This window comes from Herpailurus yagouaroundi, unplaced genomic scaffold, assembly GCF_014898765.1.
Source record: "Herpailurus yagouaroundi ecotype Mexico unplaced genomic scaffold, PumYag 164, whole genome shotgun sequence".
Lineage (NCBI taxonomy): Eukaryota > Metazoa > Chordata > Mammalia > Carnivora > Felidae > Herpailurus > Herpailurus yagouaroundi.
Window position 1 is genome coordinate 28,011,995 of NW_024412405.1, and position 24,893 is coordinate 28,036,887.

The 24,893-nt window shown below is 34.7% G+C and overlaps 1 pseudogene; it reads right to left on the bottom strand.

The window, feature by feature from the left end:
• Positions 1-559: 559 nt before the first annotated feature.
• LOC121037897 (E3 ubiquitin-protein ligase RNF167-like) overlaps positions 560-24,893 on the bottom strand; it is a 91,041-nt pseudogene continuing 66,707 nt past the window's right edge.

The following is a 24,893-nucleotide window of genomic DNA, read 5'->3' on the forward strand; positions in this document are numbered from 1 at the left end:
GTAAAGGTCTCGTCCTCCTTACCCACTTCTATATTGTACACTTTTTTTTTTAATTTTTTTTCAACGTTTATTTATTTTTGGGGGACAGAGAGAAACAGAGCATGAACGGAGGAGGGGCAGAGAGAGAGGGAGACACAGAATCGGAAACAGGCTCCAGGCTCTGAGCCATCAGCCCAGAGCCCGACGCGGGGCTCGAACTCACGGACCGCGAGATCGTGACCTGGCTGAAGTCGGACGCTTAACCGACTGCGCCACCCAGGCGCCCCATATATTGTACACTTTTGAAGTAAGTCACTTGCGCAGTCCACATGTGTGGAACAGATAATTATGCTCCCTGTCTTTGAGAGGGCAGGATCTGCATAAACTATTTGAAATTATTCTGCGTGGGGGCTTTGTGTTTGCCTTCCCTCGTTTTAACTTACTGAATTAGCTATTTATATCTGTATGGACTTCGTGTTTGTTTTATACTCTGGTTTCTAATTCAATAGTATTATTTTTGATGTTCACAAAAACGATTTTATTAACCTAGTAAAATGAAGACCCAGTCCCTTTGCAACCCCAACCCTATCAAAAGAATGGGGTCAGGAAGGGAGAAACCTGATACAGAAATGTCCCTTGTCCCTCAACATAGAAGGCTGGAGGGAGGAAAATCTGCAGTGCAAACAGTTCACTAGAGGTAGGAGAAGGGATATGTTAGGCTGGAGTGGTAGCTGAAAAGGAAGAGCAAGAAGGAGAGTGTGGGGCCTTGCTGGAGACCCTGGAAAGACAAGGGGTAGGGGGATGGGAGCCAAAGGAGATGGAAAAAGTAGGTCTCATGGATAGGAATCTGTTTCACTTGATCTTTGGTCAGTCAGTTTAGGTGGGGCAGCACACAGTGCTAGATACAACAAACTACCATCACTGTTCCCAAGGCTAAAACCAGCAACCCCACAGTCCCTGTGAGAGGAATGAGGTAATAGGCCAAGGGAGAGCTATTTTCTGGAACCAGAAGCATCTTAAACACCTTTTGGTGGACCAAGAGTGCACACCCATCCTGTAGCTCCTCTCTCCAATAATCACAAATGAATACACATATGCTGTGGGATTGCATCTTCCAAAGTCCACTGGAATTCACTTTGTGTACCACAGGTACACCATACCCAGCCTTCTGAGCATGTAGGACTTGGAAGCCAAAGTTGTAGTTAAATCTTCAAAACAGTGGAATAAAGACTAACTAGTTGCCTGGGGCTGGAGATATTGGGGCAAAGGGGCTGCAAACATTGGCTTGGTGAACCTCCACAAGGAAGCCTTGAAGTCATTCTTGACTCAAAGTAGCCCCTAAGAGCTTTCTCTTGATTCTTTACCATGGAAACTTTGTAGAATGTTGGGAGATAAAACCCATAAAATTGTGGAGGCCTTCTAAGACTATGGCCTCAGGAATTTTCTCTTTCACACTTGTCTATATACTGCCTCCAACACTTTGCCAAAGTTATATTTAAGTGTCCTATCAGATCCGGTAGCTTCTGCTTTCATATGATGACTTTGGCTGTGATTCTCTGTGTCAGCCTCTCTCTCTCTCTCTCTCTCTCTCTCTCTCTCTCTCTCTCTCGATTTTCAGGTAGCGGTTTTCCCTCTGACTTCAGTTGTTTGATGAGTCTGTAAAAAGTCTTTGATTTTCACAGTATTCTTATTCTTGTTGTAAGGATAAGAGTGATGACTTACAAGATCTTACATGTCAGAGTTGATACAGTAGTATCCCAAAGTCACTTTTCTCATTTCAGTTTGAGGCTCTAGTGTTTGTTCACAACTGTATATATATCATCAGTCTTCCTCGCAAACTTATAATAATACTCTGTTCCAGAATAAAATAGAACAATGCATATAAAATAGTATTATCTTCTGAATCTATATTTTCCGTAATGTTACCGTGATCTTATAAAACCAGAGACAATGAGCTACTAGACATGCACATAGCAAGAAATACAGTGACATCAAACTGAAGTCAGTTCTTGATACAAAAAAACAAAACAAAAAACCCTTAACATAGTAATGTTGCTATGTGCTACAGTAAAATGAAAAAAGACCAATCTCAAAAAAAACTGGGTGCATTTATTTGATATATTTTGAAATATATATCTGATAAAGAAATATAAGATGAATTTAGAATTTCTGTCATTTTGTCAAATTCTCAAGATAACAAAATATGATGACAAATAATAAAGTATTAAAATGAACAGTGCCAATGCTATATTTTCTACTTCAAGTAGTTTCATCGTTTTAATTTGATGGCTTATCATTGATTTAAAATTTTAAAAAACAAATTAAAATGCAAACAATAATGTTTCTATTAAATTCAGTACATATTTATCTTATCTTTTTATCATGTTTCCAACATTATTTGTCAAGCTAACAATTAAGCATTTTGTTTTCCTTTCCCTATACTCATAATTTAACACTTAATTGAAGAATGGTCACAGTTAATTTTAAAGCAAAAAAAAAATCTCTGAATTGTCACAGGATTAATATATATAGTTGAATGTATATAGGAATACTAGGGGACAATAAGCTCAAAAGCTACCAGGATTTAATAGGCAGTATGTAAAAAATAGAAAATGGTGGAAAATTAGGTAAAATAAAGCATTCTTAAACCATCCAAAAAATGGCATCTGCAACTCAGCTTTAGGTAATTGCTAGCATAATTGCTTTTAAAGTGATGCCAAAAAAATCTAGATTTTTGGTTTTAAATGCTGGATCAATATTTTCACACAATATGAGCAAAATCAATTATATCTACTGCTGAATTTGGATCCAAGCAAAAATTGTTTAACTCCAGAGCACAAAGCGCTAGCAATTCATGATAAATAATAAATTCTTAAGTTAAAAAAAATTATACATGTACATGAATGAAATATATAACTTTTTGAAAGACATGTTTTGGGGTCAGAAATAATTTGCAGGCCAAGAATCTGAAAACGCTGTCACTCCCAACCATGGTAGACATTAAGGATGTTCTCTGATACCTCCTTTTCTTTGTGAGTATATTCTCCCAGACCTTTATACAGAAAAGGAGCCATACGAGTAGTTCCTGTCAGTGAAACACCACTGGCAAATAGATATGTATATCATATGTAGTCTGAAAGCACGGAAGTTACAAAGTAAATCACCAGTCTCTGCCCCCTCCCATGCATAATTTAGAGGTAATATTCAGGTAATGGAGGAGCAAGACTGAAATAGTGTGGTTTGAGGCCCTGGATATTTGCCAAAATCTGTAGAAGACTTAGGATGAGCAAGAAATTAACATATGTCCGTAAAGCCACTGATATTTTAAACTTATGTATTATTACAGCATAAACTACCCCTGTCTGAAAAATACAGCAACAAAGAAAACTATGATATTTGAAAGACAACTACCTAAATTCACCCACTCAACATTCTCTAACACACTAGTATTAAGAATGAAAGTGAAGATATTCATTAATACAGATTTATCAGGTATCAAAAGATGAAAGAATTTTATGAAAACAAATTTGGATGACACACAAGTCTGAAGCAAGAAATGAAGACAAATTTTGAAAATAATTTTTTAAAAGTCTTAAGTCTAAAAGACTTTACGGGTGAAGTATTTTTGAAATTGAAGATGTCACTGATTTTTTTTTCAAAACTGATTGCCCATCACTCACGAACTCTTCCAGATAATAGAAATAAGACAAATATTTCTTAATTCTTATCATAAGCCATAATTAACTCAGAACAAAACTCAACAGGGCATTACAAGGAAGACAGATTTAAGACCAACATTTTTTTGGCATGTAGATGCAAAAATTCTTATGAGGAATTATTAAATCAAATCCAATGATATATTACAGAGGATAATGCATTATAACCCAGTAAAATTTAATCTAGAAAGGCAAAAGGTATTTAATATTTGAAAATCACTCAAATAAAATAATTCAGTTGATTAATGGAGAAGGTGTAAACTAGGTATGATCGTGCATACCTGCAGCATTGATAGATACAGAAAGAAATTACAACAGTAAACGCATTGACTTTAGATAAGTTTATATTAAAACACAGCAGACTTGAAATAAAAGGGAACTTTCTTAAAAAGATAAAGAATTCTATAAGAAAATGTATCAGATCCAGTAGTGAGACACTTAACTTACGGTCCCTTCCTCAAGTCAAGAATCAGATTTGAATGTCACATTCTGGCACTCTTCTTCAACATTCCAATGTAGTTGAGTCCATGTAATAGAGCATGTATAAATAAACACAAAACATGAGACTTGGGAAGAAAGAAATAAACTTGCTTATTTACATAGGACGGTATTGTGTGCCTTCACTGTTCAAAAGAATATACATATAACACAATATAAATTAATAAGGGAATATAGCAGTCACTCCATAAAATATTAATACACTAAAATTAATTTTGTGTTTTTATGCTGTGCAAAGACAAATGAAAATTAAATTTAAATTACCACTCAAACCAGCAAGAAAAACATCAAATTTATTGTAATAAATCTAATTAAAAATAATGAAAGTCTTCTTCAACTGAAAATTATAAAATATTATTGAGAAAAATAAAACAAGAGCTAAATAAATGGAGCAATATTCTAGAATCATGAATTGGCAAGCTCAATACTCTTAAAGTTGTCAATTTTCCCAAATAACTCTCAATATATCAGACTTTTTAAACGTACATTAAGAAATTAAAAGCTTATTCTAAAATTCATATATAAATGCAAAGTTTGGACTAAGAACAGATAAAGTAATCTTAAAGGGAAAACAGCCTGGCTAAAGAAGTAATAATACAAAATATTAAGGCCTGTTATAAGTTGAGATAATTAAGACAGAAAGGCAATGGTGAGAGAACAGAAAAAACTGAATAGTGGCACAGAATAGAAAGCCCAGACTTGCACATAAAGAGTCACTTGTTTATGACAAAGAACACCTCACACAGTGGGGAAAGGATAGCCTTCAATAAATGATGCTGTCTCACCTGGAAAAAATATTTTATGACGCTTATATAGCTAGATGAATGGTTAATATAATCATAAATGTTAAAACAAAAACTTATTAAAAAATCATAGGTGAACAAAGATTGAAGAAGACATACAGTGCCTATGTGCAGAGGGAGGGGGGATGGGTGCGTTTGTGTGTGTGTTTATGTGTAACACTATGTTAAAATTATGAACTTCTAGTCATCAAAAAACAACATTAAGAGAATAAATAGACAACTATCAGAATGGAACATGTATGTAAAATATATTCACATGTAATAAAGTACTTGATTCAGAAATATTCACAAAATTTTTATGAAAATCAGTTGAAAAAGGCAAAAAATAGCAATAGAAATATAATTTAAAACTTGACCAATTATATCATATAAAGGAATATATAAATAGCCAATAAAATACTCAACACCATTAGTCATCAAGGGTATGCAAGTAAAAAGCAACAATATAACATCACACACCCACCAAAATGGCTAAAATGACAAAAATAAAAAATGCCACGGTTGAGCAACAGTTATTCTCATACAGCACTATTTGTAGAGAATTTAAATTAGTAAAATCATTTTTGAATTTTGTCAAGCAGAGTGCATGTTCTAAGACACAATGATTTTACTACTTAGTGGATACTCAAAAAGCATATATAAATATGTTCATCAAAAGCCATGCACTAGAATGATCATGTCAGTACTACTCATAACAGCCTCCAGCTGAAAACAATCTAAATGTACAACAGATGGATGGATGGATATCATCACTATAAAATTCCAGCAAATGAAGTCAAAAACACATGAGAATATGCTAGTCAATTCTTTTTATCTGAATGCACAAATATAATTAACCTTTTTGAAGTCAGGATATTGGAAACTTTTAGGATATAAGTACTAACTGGAAGGAAGCAGCACAAGGACAGTTTCTGGGGTGCTGAAGAAGTTTTGTTGCTTAATTTGGGTACTTTGGGTACTAGTTATACGGTGTTTGGAGGCGGTCCTCTATAGGCCTCTTTTATTTGTATACATCTTGCAGAGTATTTGAAGATTACAAGGCCTTGATCTCCCCTCACTCAAGACCATTTTTTTAGGATTGTTTATGCAACTGGCATTTCTGAGAGGTCATATTATGCCTGTCTCCACACAAAGAATACTCTTGCTCAATACTTGCCAAAAAAAAACAACAGCAGTTAAGCTCATGGCACTATTGTGATGCAACACACTGCTCAAGCAGACTGTATCTCTGGCTTTCCAGGTTAATGTGAAACTATGCTGGTACTCAGGCTGTTACTTTTTCAGGAGTAATGAAGTTATTTGTCTCTGACCCAGAGGGCTTGGATCTTCTGTCAGCATCCATGTGACCACAGCAGGCTGTCTTAACTTGTGAGTAGGGTAAAATCAATCCCCCACAGTTTTGGTGGAGAGGATGGGACACTTAATAGAGACATGGATTTCTGGGAAAATGTCAATTAAGGATTTGAGGAAATCCTTGAGAACCAGTGATAGATAATCTTGACAAAATGATATGATTATTTGGCCAAGACATAGTTCTCCAATTTGTTGCCTGTTTTAAGGAGGAAAAATACCAGGGGATAGGCTCAAAAGCAGCTCTCCTATAGCATGAGCACTAACTGGTCTACCAACCATATTGAAAAAACTAGCAATGAGACCCTTTCGGAGTTGAAGGAGGGCTCTACAACCTGCAACTGTATTTACAGAGATACACATTTACAAGCTACATGACCAGTACATTGACTAGTTCACCTGGAACATGCAAATATAAGGCATATAATGCTCAATAAGAAGGAATGACAAGCAGGTAGTCTGCCTTTCTGGTCAGCCTCTCTTGTAGTTTCTCATGCCAACCTTAGATCCATGCTGCAATGAGAGTAAAACCTCTCAAAGTTGTCAACATGAGTCCTGACTGCTATCAGGGAGCTTTGGCTGGTTCAGAAGATTTTACTGAGAAAAGCAAACTACTATAGAAAACAAAACATTAAGCATTGACTAGTATTAGCCTCTTACTGTCTCATTTTTTTTTCCTAATGCTGATGAGAATGACCTCTGTGTGTGAATTTTTGTCTGTGTGTATAATATATTTGTGTCTCCCAATCCTGGTGCCTCTCTTTACCTCTGAACTCTTCTCTAAGGAAAAATATGTATGCACTCTCCCTGTTTCCAATGGGGAGAGTGAAAGCTATGCATCACCACCATCAAGCATTCAGGGACTCCCAGGAAATGGATAAGGGACATAAATTTTTATGACCCTGGTGGCACCAAGTGCCCAAATTACTATCTTACCAGGTTTTTTAGGAGGAAAGGGCACCCAAATTCAACAGATGTAGCTCAGAAGGAACCCATAGTGAGGAAGGAGGGTTAAATTGTTGCTGTTTTGACCCCCTTAGCTAAGGGAATAAAACAGTTGATGTGCTACAGGCACATCCTTTATATTCTCATCCTATATATTCAAAGGAGATTCTCCCATTCTCTCAGGGATGACTTATGTAGTGATAAATAGACATAAATTACACTACAACCTTCCTTCCTATCCTCTCCCAGGTAGCCTGGGAGAAATGATAATCACGGGAGGAAAAAGACAATACTTTAGAAAATGAATTGCATCCTAAATACTCAAAAAAACCATTTCCCAAAACAAAGGTGTCACCTTTCTGATGTAACCACCAGGTATACTGTTTTTGAAATAGCTGAATGCATGCCACAGGCAGGTCTGTGAATCTCCAGCCTGATATCCACATTTGGCAGTGGTCACTTCAGACTCAACAAATAACAGTGCAAGAAGGGCCCTACAAGTCTTGATTGCCAAATGGAAATTGTGTTTTCAAGAGAGCAGCTGACTTGGTCTTGGCAGCATCTCAGATTTGCATTAAAAAGTGAAAGCAACCCCTTTGGGGGGAATCCTTATCTTTCACTTCACTGCCTTAAGCAAAACTTCTGGCTCAATGAGGCTTTCCACTCACAGAGATTTCCTTAAATGCCTGGGCCTGGTTCACTGGTTGTTCATCTATGTTAAAATATGATGGTGTGCATTGTACTGCTGTGGAAAACCATCTGTGCACAATCAGCACCCGCTGTGTATAACCAAGGGCCAATATGGTCTCTTTTCTGAGTTGGCAGAACTCAGAAAATTGTTCATAGCCAGGCCATTAGAAACCTTGATGAACTTAGAGACATTGTTATTATCTCCTAGGCAGTTGCCTATAGTCTAATTGTTTGGTCTGTCATTTGGGAGACTATAGACTGGCGTATTAAAGACATTTCTCTTTGAAGCCATGAACTGTAGGGAAAGAAACTTCCCTGCCACTAATAAGAAATTCTGGGTCACAAATGTAGATGCCCATGGTAAAGATATGTTCTCTGATAGGACCATTTGGAATCAAGCCTCCCCCCATCTCCACCAAACTGATGAAATTTCTATTGGGAAAACCCCAGTAATCAAAATTACGTTTTCGTTTGGGGGCTACCATGTTTGCTACTAGAACTATACTTCTTGTGTAGAAGCCTGGCAAAAACTTTCCTGCTTCAAAGCCATAATTTATTTATTTTTTTATTTATATATTTAAGGAATTCCCATCAGGATTCTTCAACAACTCCACACATCTCTCCAATATGAGGTGACCCAATATGAGGTGACCCCATATTGGGGAAGCTCCTCAGAGTGATAACCGACTCATTACTTATGCACACTCTCTGGGAGTTTATTGCTATGATAGGGATCTTCCAATTAGAAAATGTAGTAAGAATTTGTTTCCCTGATGTTAGCTTACATCAGTGACACCACCTTGACCTTGGAAAGCCTTCAGCTCAGCCAAATTCATTGCCCAGAGTGGTTATGAATGATAGAATTACCCTAGACTTCACCCTTGCAGGCCAAGGCAGAGTCAGTGCAATCAATAATAAATCCTGATGTATCTGAATTATTGCCTTGGGACAAATAGAAAGTCAAAACAAATATAAGGAGAAAGCCTCGTACTTTTCTAAGGTAGACTCAATGACTTACTTGATATTTTCCCCTTCGGGTTGGGCATGGATCCCGGAGGGCTTGATTGAGGAAAATACTGTATGTTGTTGATATAGGCTGAACATTTGTGTCTTCCCCAAATCCGTACATGTTGAAATCCTGTGTTACATGTGATAGCATGTCGAAGGGGGCCTCATAAATGAGATCAATAACCTTATGAAAGAGGTCTCAGAGATTCCCCATGCCTCTTGCCCCATATGGGGACACAAAGAGAAGATTGCAACCCAGAAGAGGGCCTTTACCTGACCATGCCGGCACCCTGCTCTTGGAATTCCAGCCTCCAGGACTGTGAGATACAAAGTCTATTGTTTCTGAGCTACAGAGACTATGGTATTTTGTTATAGCAGCCAGAATGGACTAAGACAGTTGCCCCATCTTAGTTATTAGAATCTTACTGATAGGAATCCTAGTTAAATGAGACAGATTGAAAGGATTTGATTTCAGCCTCAGTTTGTCACCTAAGATTGGTCAGATGTGAAAATGTGTTAGAGGTTAAGACCGTGCATGACCCAGGGCGAATTGTGGGAAGCCCATCATTAATTCATTGTGCTCATATAGATCTTTCTATATAGATTTTGGGATTATAAGGCCCTAAAAGCTATTTAACCTGGGCTATTTTTTAGGATTGTTCATAGAGCTCAGATTTTGGAAAGGGGTAATACTGTCTCTTTTTTCACAAAGGTCTGGCTTTCTTCCTGCTTGTCACAACATAAGTGGGTCTCTTATGTTCAGAGTTCCTTTCCTGTGGTGCAGTAGACGTATACCAGCTTCAGTAAACTCTCTATATTGCCCTATGGGACTTAGGGTTTAGGGATCCAGAACAACCATGATGGTGTGATTACCTTGTTTTTGATCCAGGAATTTGATATTTTCTGTCAGTATCCATGTAACTACGGCTGACTCACTTATTAGCTATTAAATAGGGCCAGTCAATTCCATTGTACCAGGTGTTTTCATAAATCATCAATCTCTATATTACAGTATCTACATATTTCTACGTATTCATATATAATAAATAATTTTAAAGATTTAAACCTATATCAATTATATAGATAGATGACCTAGGATAGGATGAGAGAAAATTAAATATATGATATAGATTACATTTATTATAGCTTAATTAAAAAAAATTTTTAAGATTTTCATCCTCCCAGAAAGAAGAAAAGCATTGGTAGTTATGAGATTTTATGACAGATTCTATCTCAGAAGTTTATTTTCTATCTGAATTAAATTTTACATATAGAGATAATATATTTTTCACAAAGTGAAGCTTTATATTTTCACTGCTGCTTTATTAAATATATCAATTTGCCAGAAGAAAAAATATGATGAGAACAAAATAGCCTCAAATACCATTACATAGATAATACTTGTAGATAAAAACAGCAAACATACATAAACAAACACACATGTGCGCAGACTATTCACATCAGCTATTTTCACTTAAAAACTTGGAGGTATTTTCATTTCAACAGATACGTTCATTTAATGGCCAGCAGGCAAATTATTGTATATATAATTAATAATGTGTTACCTACTGATGGGGATATACATTAGTTCTGGGATTTACTAATACACAATGAACAAAAACATATTAAAATTTTTAGGCCTAATACTTCAGCTAAAATACTTCCTTGATAATTGAATAAGAGGTTAAATTGAAATTAGGACTCCAAAATCTTGAGGGCTGAATATAATAATTCTTTAGTGCTCTAGAAACTGTTTGAAGGTCCTTTCTTCAAAGAAGAATAAAATTATTTCACTCCTTTCAAAAACACTTATTACACCTAAATATTTCCTTTTATAACAATGACAGTTTGCTATCTGTTCACATTAAAATATATCCCTCATTTATATATTTTATTTATTGCCTTATTTATTCTATTTTCCTTTCTATTATTTATTTATTACTTTTAAGCTAAATCTTCTCAAGGTGCAAATTAAAAGTGAAAAAAATATTAAGATAGCAATGAAAAAAACAAAAATAAAATTAAGAAAACAGTTTTATCAAAAAGAATAAAATGTTTAAGAATGAATTTAAGAAAAAATGCACAAAACATACTCTGAAAACTAAAAACACAACTGAAAGAAATTTTTTAAAAAGCAAAATGAATGGAAAGACATCCATGTTCACACATCTGAAGACTTAATGTTGTTAAGACAGCAATACTCTCCAAATTAATCCATAGATTCAGTGTGGTCCTATCAGAATCCTAGCTAGCTTTCTGGAAGAAATTAGCAAACTGATTCAGAAATTAACATTGAAACTTAAGGAACAAAAAACAGCCAAAACAATCTTGATATAGAAGAATAAAGTTGGAGAAATCACTCTTATTGATTTTAAAACTTACTACAAAGCAACTGTAAACAAGACAATTTGGTGCTGGAGTAAAATAGATAAATAAATAAACAGAAGAGAATTGAGAGTCCAGAAATAAACATAAGTACCTACGTCATTTGATTCTCAGCAAGGGTGACAAGACATTTAATTAGGAAAGAACAGCCTTTTCACAAATGATACTGAGACAGCTGGGTATCTACATGCATAGGAATGAAGATGAACTCCTACCAAACTCCATACAAAGATTAATTAAAAAATAGGTTAAACATATAAATGTTAAGAGCAGTGGCTATAAAATTCATATAATAAAACGTAGGCCCAAGTCTTTGCAACCTTCAATTTAGCAGTTTTTTCTAGATATGACCCCAAAAACACAAACAACAAATGAAAAAAAAATAGATATTTTGGAGTTAATCCAAAATAAAATGTGTTTCAAGAGACACTATCAAGAAACTTAAAAGAAAGCTCACAGGATAGGAAAAAATATTTGCAAATCATGTATCTGATGGGAATTGTAGCTAGATTATCAAAGAACTCAAATTTCAATAATAAAAAGACAACACAAAACATGGGAAAGAATGGCTAAAATTCAAAACACTGACAACACCAAATGCTCACAAGGATATGGAGCAATAGGAGCTCTCATTCACCGTTGATGAGAATGCACATTGAGACACCCACTTTGCAAGACCTCTTGGCATTTTTTTTTTTAATTTTTTTTTCAACGTTTATTTATTTTTGGGACAGAGAGAGACAGAGCATGAACGGGGGAGGGGCAGAGAGAGAGGGAGACACAGAATCGGAAACAGGCTCCAGGCTCTGAGCCATCAGCCCAGAGCCCGATGCGGGGCTCGAACTCACGGACCGCGAGATCGTGACCTGGCTGAAGTCGGACGCTTAGCTTAACCAACTGCGCCACCCAGGCGCCCCAGCATTTTCTTAAAGTTAAACATAGTCTTACCATACAATCTGAAATGCACTCCTAGGTATATTTCCAATGAGTTGAAAACATCTTTGCATAAAAATATATGAACAAATACTCATAATTTCAAAAATTAGAAACAGCCAAAATGCCCTTCAATTGATGAATGGATAAACTATAGTATGTCCATAAATTGGCATAAAATGACTTATCAAACCATGAATAGACATGGGGAAATACTAAATGTGTATTGGTAAGGGAAAGAAACCATTCTGAAAAGGCCACATACTGTATGATTCCAACTCTATGACACTTTGGAAAAGGCAAAACTATAGACAGTAAAAAGATAGATGGTTGCCAGAGGTCCAAAGGGAGAGGGTAAGGAATAAAGAAGTGGAGCACAGAACATTTTTAGGGCAGTGAAACTATTCTGTAATGCTGGATACATGAAATTATGCTTTTGCCAAAATGCATAAAACTGTGTGAAGTCTAAACTATTGACTTTTAGTTAATGACCAGGAATTTTGTTTCCTTAATTATAACAAATATATGACATTAATGTAAGATATTAATGGGGAAAATAATCTGCAGGGCTAGAGGATATGTATGTGAACTTTCTGTGCTTTTTGTTCCATTTTTCTGTAAACCTAAACTTCTCTAAAAATAGTCTATTAACTTTTTTTTTAATGGGCAAAAGATATAAATAGACTTTTCTCAGAAGAAGATGTACAAATAGTCAATAAGCATTATAAAGATGCTTGGCATCATTAGTCAATGGAGAAATAGAAATCAAAAGTACAGTGAGATTCCACTAGGTGTCCATTAGGATGGGAGAATAAAAAAGTCAAATATCAAGTGTTACAGAGGTGTGGAGAAGTCAGTACACTTATCCACTGCTGGTGGATACGTAAAATACTGCAGCCACTTTGTAAACACTCTAGCAGTTTCTCCAACAGTCAAACATCAAAGGGTGCCTGGGTGGCTCAGTCAGTTGAGTGTTCGACTCTTGATTTTGGTTCAGGTCATAGTCCCAGGGTTGTGGGATTGAGCCCCGCGTTGGGCTCTCCACTGAGCACGGAGCCTGCTTGAGATTCTCTTTCTTTCCCTCTGCCCCTCTCCCCTGCTTTCTATCTCAAATAAAAAATTTTCAAAAAATTAAAAAAATCCTGAGTTACCATATTTCCCAACAATTCCACTTCTAGATATAAACCCAAGGCTCATTTAACATATCTGCATATAAAAACTTGTATATGAATGTAGCAACATTATTCATAATAGTCAAAAGGTGAAAACAACCCAAATGTCAATCAACTGACAAACAAAATGTGGTATACCCATATAGTGGAATATCATGTAGTCATAAAAAAAAGAGTGAAGTATTGATATATAACATCATACACATTAACCTTAAAAACATCATTACGTGAAAGATGCCAGTCGTAAAAGACCATGTGTGATATGATTCCATTTACAGGAAACCCACAAAAGGGAACTCTGTAGAGACAAAAGCAGATTAGCAGTTGCCTAAGGGCATTGCCTTAGGCAAATGCCTAAGGGGTATTTAGAGGGAGGTAACAAAAGTGGGAAAGGTATCTTTCTGGGATGATAAAAATGTTCTAAATTTGGTTGTGATGATGGTTGCACAACTCTGTGAATATAATTTAAAAAACTGAATTGTATACTTTAAATGAGTGAATTGTATAGTGTCTCAATTATAGCTCAGGAAAGCTGTTGCAAAAAATATCTCCATACAAGATAACAAAAGATTATATTAACAATGATTAATAGCATAGGTTATAGAGCATGATGGTGTATGTTCATAAACCAACTCTGCCACTTACTAACTCTAATCTTCAAGTATCTTAATTTTATTTGGAAAATCAAGGTAGTACCAATGATTTTCTCAAGGGATTTATTTGTGCGTGGGGGGGGGGGTGGGGAGACACACATGTATAAAATAATCCATTCAAAATACATAAGACAATGTCTATACATAGTTAAGTTGCATATATTTGCTTTAATGATGATACTAATCATTCAGCAAAGGAGTTTCTGAGTTTTAGAAACTAAATAACTTTTATGGGGTCTCTTTTGAGAAGGTAGAAAGCGATATTAATAAATATCAAGCAAATTTTTATATTATTGTAAAAGAGGATGATGTATATTTAGCAAGAGTTTTGAAAAGCACTGGAGAAACTTGGAATTATTATTTTTTTAATTGTCTCAGTATCCTACCTTTGTTGTAAAGACATCCAAGTAAGGACGGTATTTCTCCTGGTTTCTCTAATTATTGAAAATAATTTTAGTAATATAATGCCAGCTTGCACCAGTTTTAAATTCACCAGGAAACCTCCCCTTTTCATATATGTCTCCTTTAAATCTGTTCTCCTTTGTCAGGATATGTATGTAGCACACTTGTACAACCAATAAACAATTTCAAAGAGTGTAAAGATTGATCATAAGAAACCTAATAAAAGAGAATGAAAAAAATGACAGCAAGTTGAGCTGCTGTGTCTGGACCCAACAGGGTATCTCAGTAAGCCCCACCTTAATTCACCATGCTGTCACCAGATAACGATGAAACCCCAACCCCTTACTATATTCTCTTCAACCTTGGTATCTTTGAATGCATTTTATTGCTTAGAAAAAAAATATATCATGTCTGATATTATTGTCTTTGAATTGCCAAATTACTTATGATTAAACCATGAAAACTATAGTCAGTCAAAAAGGTCAGGCACAAACCTCAAAAGAAGGAAAATTAGAAGTGAAGTGCAGATTTAATTCTTCAATTACTCTTTTATGCCTCTCTATTGCATTACATGTTGAATAAATGGCAAATCAATATTTGAAGGCCCCTTCTTATAAACAATGGAGACCTCATTTAAAATTATACTAGCTAACTCTTCCTGCTCACAAAATACTGATTCAATTTTTAAAATATATTTCAAAAAAAGCAAAACTAAGGTTTTTGTGTTTGTTATTTTTTTTACAAATATTTAGTGAATTAGAAATTATCCTGTGAATTACAGGTATGAAAGTTAAAACACATTAACCAATTTAAAAATATTTTTATATCTCAATAAGCAATATATTTGGAGAGCTATGCAAATAAATAAAATAAAGATCATATGCATACCCCCCCAACTGTGATATGAAGCAATATGTGTCTGCTGTCTCTTCCTTTATTGCCTTACAGCTCCATGTGTCTCTCTAGCAAAGCTGCCTCCTGGGTGGTAAAGTATTGCAGAGCAAGAAGATCTTCCTCAAGTAGTGGAGAGTTGTTGTTTGATAGAACTTTTTTAAAATAGAACCTGAGCCCTTCATATTTTAATAAAAAATAGCATTTGCTCTGTTATTACTACTAGCATGTTAAACTGTTAATATGTCATTCTCTATTTAAATGTTTTAATTTTATAGTGTGCATTAGTGCTGTGATGAGTTTGTGTTTTAAACAATCTGTGGATAAAAACTCATGATATATTAAAAACTATTTGCAACACACACATCGTCCATTGCTTAAGGCAATATTTTCAAGAGGTAGTGGTATATCAGGAAAACAGATAGGGAAAAATATGAACTGATTTGAATCATTTACCATTTATTACCCAACTAAACATAATAGGATCTTTTCTTTCAGATGCTAAGTCTTGTCTCTAGATGTCATTTGTTTTTATTGTTCTTATTTGAGAAGGTAGAGACAGACAGTCACCTCAGACATTAAATCAGGAATTTCTGAATCCTTTTCTCTTGCCAACATTTCTGTAGCCTCCTCTTAGAAAATCCACAAGGTACACATATAGATAGAAGGGCCTTTACTACTACTGAACTTTTATTTTACTTCTTTCCCCTCTTTCTGTAACCCAATTTCAATGGACTATTCCAATGACAGAGAAAAACTTGAATAAGAAAATTCTTTCCAGGGCTTAGGCATTGGATGGAGAAACTTCTGGGTGAAATCACCCCAGGCTCCTCTGATGCAAGCAGCATGAACAAATAAAAGAGAAAAAAATCTCAAAGAGACCAAACGTCAAGTTTGAATAAAAAAGAGAAGCTGTGCCTATATTACAGTCTAATAAATATCCTTAATATTTGGTAGTTTTATTTGTCCATGTATTTGGAGATGAAATCAAAGGACCTGAGTCACTGAGATCAACCTAGAGTTCCCCCTAGAGGTCAAGTAAGTATACTTTATCTCTTAAAAGCTATTAATAGTTAGCTGGAGAGGGGTGCCTGGGTGGCGCAGTCGGTTAAGCGTCCGACTTCAGCCAGGTCACGATCTCGCGCTCCGTGAGTTCGAGCCGCGCGTCAGGCTCTGGGCTGATGGCTCGGAGCCTGAAGCCTGTTTCAGATTCTGTGTCTCCCTCTCTCTCTGCCCCTCCCCCGTTCATGCTCTGTCTCTCTCTGTCCCCAAAATAAATAAACGTTGAAAAAAAAATTAAAAAAAAAAATAGTTAGCTGGAGAGTGTTAACTTGAATTATTATACCCTTCAGGAATAAAGAACTACAGAGTTTCAGACACCTCTATCCAGGCCTTTGTATTAACTTGACAAGAATGATATCAACACATTGGTCAATGAAGGCTCATATGATATCTCTTCTCTGTTATAACCAGAAGTTTCTTAAATGGAACATGACAAGACATTAATTAATCTGATCTCAAGACATCATATTTCAGTAGAGAAGTCAGTTGATAAGTTTTTTTTCTGATCTGAATTTTATACTGCTATATTGTCCAATAAAATTCAAATGAAAGTTATATAATACCACAACTTGGATCCAATGAAAGTAATATAAACCCTCACCATCAAATCAATTATATTTTACAGAAAAAAAAATATCCCCAGAAAATAGTTTTCCAAACAATTCCTTGGCTCCTCCTAAACTCTTTTACTATCCAGTAGCCTCAACAAATGCAGGTTTTCATGTGTCCCCTTTGGATGGCTGAATCACAATTCCTCAATCCCATTGTCAAACAGTAAGCTACTGAGACTGCATCTAACTGCTGGCCTAGATTCTAAAGGAAAATATATGCAGAGGACGTAAGCACAGACAATAAAAGTCATTACTTGTAAGGATGCTGGTAATGGTTGATGATTCCCAAGCCACTATATATTTCCCAGATTAGTTTAAATTGTGCAGAATCTTTTTCTTTATGTTAGTGGTAAGCCTAAGTGAGAGTTTTCTTTAACCTTTTCCTCCAAACTCACACTTTTCCAGTTCTAATACACTCTCTCCCAAACAGATAAATACAAAGAAGAAAACTAGATAAAAGTTCTACATAAGTCTTAGGGCAAAGCTATTTTTGTTGTTATTGGCTTGTGGTGGTGATTGTTATCTTTCCCTCTGGCAAACAATTTCATTGTAAGGAAGGTTAGCTATGAAGGAACTGAGCTCTCTGACCATATAGTACTAACTTAGCAAGGAGATGTTGAAAGAGAGAGAGAGAGAGAGAGAGAAAGACAGAGAGATTAGAAACCATATGCCAAGAGAAGGAAAATGCTTCCAGCATCAGAACCTAATAAATGCCCATTTGTTGACTGATTTACATCAGCCTTTTTCATATGTGGTTAAGAGATGAACAGCGACTTGCATGGAGCTTGCTTGCAGTTAACTGGTCTTTCTCTAGTAGAGACCTAACAGTGTCATTATCAAGTGAGCATTTGGTTGTGGATGTCTGAGGCCTTTGTAAAGGTTACTGAAAAATTATTTTTCCACTTCAAAAGTCTATTCCTTAATTGTTAACGAATATTACTTCATACCCACTGGGTAATGAGATGGACGGTGCATCCCTCCCATGCCTGTTTAAAATTATGTTGCCCTAGAAATTTCTGAAATAAGCTTCAGTTAAACCGTAGCTGAAATTAATTCCAAATCTATAAATGCCTTTTAAAACTACTATGTATCTGTGATTATCAGGCTAATTTCTTTAATTGAAGAAATATATAGTACAAGACAATTTATTCACTCTGCCTATTTATTCCTATGAGAAAATTAAAATTTTAAAATCTGTTTAAAATATATCTACCTTCAATTTTTTTTCTCATTCTGCTTGTTTTAAGTAAGATAATTACATTGGATTACATTATGGGGGCCCTCTTCAGCAGCTTGAAACATTTTCTAATATAATCGATTTTGGTGTAGCTACCTAGGGTTTTAACATTAAAAAAAAATGTTGCTTGATGGACTTTTTGCATTTATTTGTATTTTTCTTGTAGAGAAATTCTGACTTTCAAAGTTTTTCTTTTAAAATGGACACTTCATGGGGTGCCTGGGTGGCTCACTCGATTAAGTGTCCAACTTCAGCTCAGGTCATGATCTCACACTTCATGAGTTTGAGCCCCACGTCAGGCTCTGTGCTAACAGCTCAGAGCCTGGAGCCTGCTTTGGGTTCTGTGTCTCCCTCTCTCTCACTCACACTCTGTCATTCTCTCTAAAAAAATAAACACAAGAAAAATTTTTTTAGTGGACACTTCATGATGTCACCACAGAGGCAATAATGCTAACATAACAGAGGTAGATTCTTCTTTCACTTTCGGTAGAAGGGAGAACAGAGTCATCCATACCCAAATTTCTTTTTTTTCTAGAACATCACAAGATAACGAAACAAACTAAACACTGAAATTACTTGTATACAGTTCTTACTTATGCCTTATTTATTGTGATTTGAATCTTAGCAATATGACTTCTTTTATGAACACATTAAAATAAATGACTCCTCTAATTAAAACAAAAATACGGTTCCTATAGCCAATGTACAAAGCATGCTCTTAATTTCATTTATAGCCACACTAATGTTATTACTTACCTTGCTTTTTTGAGGATTTAATCTACAAAGCAGTGATCTTAATGCTTTTCTAATGCTCACTTTCTATAGGTACACTAGCTCCATTAGGAGGCCATTTGAACACTGTATGTGTATATATGTATATTATATACGTATGTATATTGTATATGTATATGTATGTATATGTGTATGTATGTGTATGTATATGTATATTATATATATATATGTATATGAATATATGTATATCTAGATTTACTTTTTTTCAATCATCCTCTATTAACACAGCTAAGAATCAGTGTTAATCAACTCTCTAACATAACTGCATAGAACGCCTATATACTATGTACTTAGAGTTCTTAGAGACTCAAAATCTCGATCATACTTTATTTGAAAAGCACTTAAATCTCATTTTCTTTGTTTTGGGAAAAACACAGAAAATCACATGCAATTTGCTCCCTAGTTAATGTTTTTTTCCAACTTCCTCTAGAACAAACTGCTTCCTCTCTTTATATTGCTTTTCCCAATATAGCTTGGCTTATCTCAAGACTCCTATACTTCATTGTGTCTTTCTTCAAGGCTTTCAGTGCACTTAGAATCACCTTCATAAAATTGCTTTGGTACGTGTTCCTTATATTTCTATTGAACTACCTCATCTGTTTACTTTACCTCTTTACTAACTTATAATCTCTTTGTGAAAAGAGAATTTCTTCTTCTTCTTATTCCCCAATATGTCCCCATGAAGGGCATCAGAATGATGGAGTTACATGAGGGATTGCTTTTAATATTCCCTTAAAATTATGTATACCTTCACCCTGTTATGCTGCTGTAAAGTTACTCATTTCTCAAAACTTTAATATGCAACTTTCATTTAGATAATACTGTTGGGATTGATCTGGTCTCTCCTTATCAAAATTTCAAGTAAAAAAAAAAGTTTAAAGCAATTATGGGTATTTCTCTAATAAGTGATAGAGTAGATGAGATTTTTAGGATAACTTATCACATGAATTCTAATTTATAAGTATTAAGAAATAATGAAATAGTATCTATAATTTTGCTAAATGAATCTATATAAATTATGACATAATAATACTGTTCATTAATATTTATTAATGGTACTTAAGGAATTCTTTTAACATTTTGAAATTTTGTTTCAATAATCAAATATGTCAGCTTTCCAGCTTACATCTTAAAAAACAATCAAAGCAATTAAAATATAAAGAAAACATTAAATATAGACATTTCAGATATTTGAATACTTATTTAAGTTCACATTTTTCATAAGGATAAATTATAATCCCAAGTTTACAAGAATTATCTTTCTGTTAAACATCTCCCAGAACATACATAACAAACACTACTAGGTATCCTACAAAATATGTTGCTACCAATTTAATAATGTGGAATTTTATTTTAGTAGAAAATTCACGAAAGAGAGATTCCATTTTCAACTTTGGTGTGTTTTGTTCACAAAATTTCTTCCTGTGCAAAGACATCCATCATTATCAGTAATATATTTGCCTTAATTTTTAGCATCCTCCTTAATAAACCCATCTGGATGAGGAAGTGCTGAGGAAGGCACCGCTTTGCCTGCATTACTTGATAAATTGTCTCTAAAATGTCATTGATATGTTTTCCTGTACTACTTTTAAAATGTCGATTGTCTTCTGCCTGATGTGTGTTGAATTTCATTTCAAATTAAAATGAGTTGCTTTTTAATCAGGTCCTTGAATCTATCATAGTAAACTAATGGAGGACTATTTTCCTTACTCATATTCTCATGTTCCTTCCTGCAATTAGGTAATAAATATGACCTATTCTCATGCAGTACTTTCCTGTGCTTTTAATCAAACTATTAGTTGATAATTTATAAACTCTTTTTTAAAGAATTTTTTGTTTCTGATTTTTAGACGCTAGACAGGGAATCAAACGATAAATTTAAAGTTAAGATGGAGAGTTTAATATAACAAGTAAAAAATAGCTCGCAAAGTAAAGTTAGGAAGAAATCTCTAAGAATAAACCTCTCCTAATTAAGGGTAAAACTTCACAGTAACAAAATGTCTTCTCCTATGATAGCAACAGTTGCTGTGTGCTTTAATCAAGGTGAAATTGGAAAGGGATTCAGAAATGTGGAAATGGTTGAGGAGTTTTCTCTATCTTCTATACAGACCTTACTTTTCAATTTTTTGGCTTTTGAAGAAAGTGTCTCTTTTTTACCATCTGGCACTAAAAGCATAACACAATAACAGGTATCTACATCTCTACCTTATTTTGTGCTACTTTAGGAAGCTAAAAAACCTTGGCTACTTAAAGGATGATCATGGAAAAAACAGATGTATGCCTTTCTGTTTCACAAAACAGGAATAAAAAGTAAGTTGACAGATAACGGTTAGCCCAAATGACTCAAAACTAGTAGTAAGGTTTGGGGAAAAATGTTATAGGCACCCCTTTAAAATCTGCAGATGTTGTAGAAAAGTCTAAAGTTCATACTTATTTATAGACTGAATATTTGTTGTTGTTGTGGGGTGCCTGGGTGACTCAGTCAGTTAAGTGCCTGCCTTCGGCTCAGGTCATGATCTCGAAGTTCATGGGTTTGGTTTAGAGCTCAGAGCCTAGAGACTGCTTTGGATCCTGTGTCTCCCTCTTCTCTGCCCCTCCCCACTCATGCTCTGTCTCTCTGTTTCTTTGTCAAAAATGAATAAACATTAAAAAAATTAAAAATAGATTTTTTGTTGTTGTTATCAAAGTTCTTGATTGCAAGACATAAAAGGTCACTATGGCTATCTTGAGACAAAGAATTTATTAGAACACTCAAAATAAGTTAGAGAATCAGGCTAGTGAATTGGGCAGAAGCCACAGAAACAAGGTAGGATAAAGAAACAGGCAGCAGACACAACCTGGCCAACACAATACCACCCTAACTTCAGGACATCATTACTACCCGTTTGCACAAATGAAAACCTAAGACTTCCCTTTGACTTCACTTGCTCTGGGAAAATATTGTCTGGCCCTGTCTAGGTCACTTTTCTACCCTCTAGGTAAGACAGTAAAATTATTTACAAATTCCCTTGGCCTCTGTGGTGGGAAGTATAAAGCATGCACTGTGAAATAGCACAGATCAATGATGGAGTATTAGAGTAAAATGAAAATTAGAGTAAAATGTATATTTAGAAAATGTCTAGAAATTATTTTCTTACTGATGATTATATTTTAGGATGTTTACATAAAAATAAAGTTTTTGAAAATTCCTTTGACTAATCACTCTTTTAAAATCACTCCTGGAGACAGACTATGGAGGTGAGTGTCATTTATCCCAAGTGAATATACTTGGGATAACAAAGTGGGTTTAGAAAACACACTTGAAGGATGAATGTAGTCAGTATTTATCATAGTGACTACAACACAATCTATCCTCGTTTTGTTCTCACTTCCAGGCCAGCAAATGGTCTCTTCTCTGTGATTCTGAAAATCCATTCATCTCAGCTCATTTCCAGAAACCAGATTTTTATTTTATTTTTAAAAATTTTTAATGTTTTATTTATTTTTGAGACAGGGAGAGACAGAGCATGAACAGGGGAGGGTCAGAGAGAGGGAGACACAGAATCTGAAACAGGCTCCAGGCTCTAAGCTGTCAGCACAGAGCCCGACGCGGGGCTCGAACTCACGGACCGAGAGATCATGACCTGAGCCGAAGTCAGCCGCTTAACCGACTGAGCCACCCAGGCGCCCCCAGATTTTTAATTTAATTTTACCTTGTTAGAATGAATGAATGAATGAATGAACGAACAAATAAATAAAAAGACTCTAGAATAATGTGCTAGCTGTTCTTAACTGTCTCTAGTGCTAGAGAATATTGAGCTTGGCTTCTTGACCAAATTTTCAGACTCTTTCAACTCAGGGCTTAATCTGCTGTGGTTCTCAAATAATTGTTTCTCAGACATCCACCTGGGTAAACACTTACTGTCCAGAATCCATTTTATTTGATTACTGCAAAAGAACTGTATCATTTTGGAAGATTGAAATAAGACAGCAGAATTGAATTGATGCAAATTTTAATTTGAGTCACTCCCTTGCTTATTTTCCCTGTACTTTTAAAGCAAAATCTCTGATTTAGAAACTAACATTGAAGAATAGATTAAAATAAGCTCCTTATGTTAGCCAGATACTGCTCTTAGTACCGTCATTTATCTTTCCTGTGACCAAGGTCAAATCACTTAACCTTGCAGTACTCCAAGGTTGCTGTAATCTGTTTTCCTAACCAATCTCTTGAGCACACTGCTTAGTACCAGTAAAAGCTATTGAGCTAGAAATGCAGTAACATTATTGCAAAGAACATGGAAGGAAAATAAGAAGCCTTAACTCCACACAGATGTTTATGTTTATGAGAGAAGAAAGAAAAGGACTGAATAACTAAAATATGGCCTTTACAACTGCAAAGACATTTGTAAAATAAAATAGTAATGATCCCCACAATAAAATGTATACAACTCTTAGATGTAAAACTTGAGTAAATAGAAAATGATAAATGGTCAAACAAACATTGCCAGTATATTCATCAGTGTTTCTGTTAAATGAAGCTTTGTTATATAATTACTATGTAAGTGTCAATCATTAGGTGGTTAATTAACAAATAAGAATTCTAAAATATGTCAAAGTGTATTACTATATTGTTTTCCAAGTGATCTGAATAACTTTAAAATTCCATTTTATCTATTGGCTTTTATGTTACAGCTATTTGGGTTGTGTGTGTGTGTGCGTGTGTGTGTGTGTGTGTGTCTGTGCATGTGTGTGTAGTTGATCTAGAGATGACAAAAATTATCTTTAATTGTTCATAGACTACTTAGAGTTAATATTGTCCACAGTACGTAAAATATATAAACCATGTAACTCTCTGGGCCCATTAACTAAGCCCCCTGCTATAATTCATGCTGTAGTTATCTTATGTAATATATCTACATACATGAGAAACCCCACAAGAAACTATTACCCTTTTTATTTTAAATAATCCGTTTTATTCTAAATAAATAAAATAAAATTGTTGTATTTTATATTTTTCCAGATACTTCTCATTTCTGATGAACTCAATTTCTTTCCACAGACCTAATACCTTGCTAGAAATCTGTTAACCACTCTCAACTTTAGTTTATCTAGAAATGTATGTATTTCACTTTATGCTTAAAAAATGTTTTTGCTGGATATAGACTTATATAGGTTTACAGCTTTTTCTCTCAGCACTTTAAGGAGTTCAGTTCAATATCTTCTTGCCTCCATAGTTTTAGATGAAAATGCATTGATGATATGAATTTGTGTTCCCCTCTATGATCTATGGTATTTTCTCCTTGCATTTTCAACATTTTCTTTCTTTGTTTTCAATTAAAAATTGGTTTAATTTTTGTGCCAAGGCATAGTTGATATTTTATTCATACTGCTTTGGGTTTGCTGAACTTGTTGATTCTGAAAGTTTATATCCTTCATCAAATTTTGGATGTTTTGGTCATCATTTCTTTAGATATTTTTCCTCTCCCTTTATTACTCTCCTCTTGTCTGGGACTTGGAATACACGTATATATGCTTTCCCAAAGATAAGCTTCATTTCAATCATTGTTTTCTCTTTCTCTTCTTCAGCTTAGATGATTTTAGTTCATTTATTTTCAATTTCACTGGATTTATTACGTTCACTAGATCACTACTCTGAATAAATTCATTTAAGTGAGTGTTTTTTTTATTATTATTCTATGTGTATTCTTTAAGTTTTGGTATTTGTTTTATCATTTACCTTTCTATCTTTTCTATCACTGGAAGTATGTTTTTCTTATGTTATTGACC